Source organism: Seriola lalandi, unplaced genomic scaffold (genome assembly GCF_002814215.2).
Source record: "Seriola lalandi dorsalis isolate HSWRI2012SDOR001 ecotype SW California unplaced genomic scaffold, Sedor1 jcf7180002053952, whole genome shotgun sequence".
Taxonomy (NCBI): Eukaryota; Metazoa; Chordata; class Actinopteri; order Carangiformes; family Carangidae; genus Seriola; species Seriola lalandi.
In genome coordinates, this window is record NW_019524505.1 from 2,925 (window position 1) to 3,292 (window position 368).

The following is a 368-nucleotide window of genomic DNA, read 5'->3' on the forward strand; positions in this document are numbered from 1 at the left end:
CACAAAGGAAGGAGGGTTGGAAGGAGTAAATTATAAAAAAGGGGAAGAGGTGAAAGAAAAAGAATCGAGGGGTAAGTATGAGGAGAAGAAGACATCAAGGAAGGAAGGAAGGAAGGAAGGAAGGAAGGAAGGAAGGAAGGGGCGAAGGATGGTATGAAGGAATGGAGAACGGCCGTAACAGAAAATAAAGAATGATGATACAAGACAAAGAGAAAGATAGTGAGTTAAAGTCGCAGATGAACCATTGACATTAAATAAGCCCTCACTTCCTGTCCGTCTCGTCAGGCCTCGACAAAAGTATAAAGAACAGCGGCGGCCATCTTTTATCCTCCAACATCTCTGACTTGTAGATACTCTGATGTGGCAGT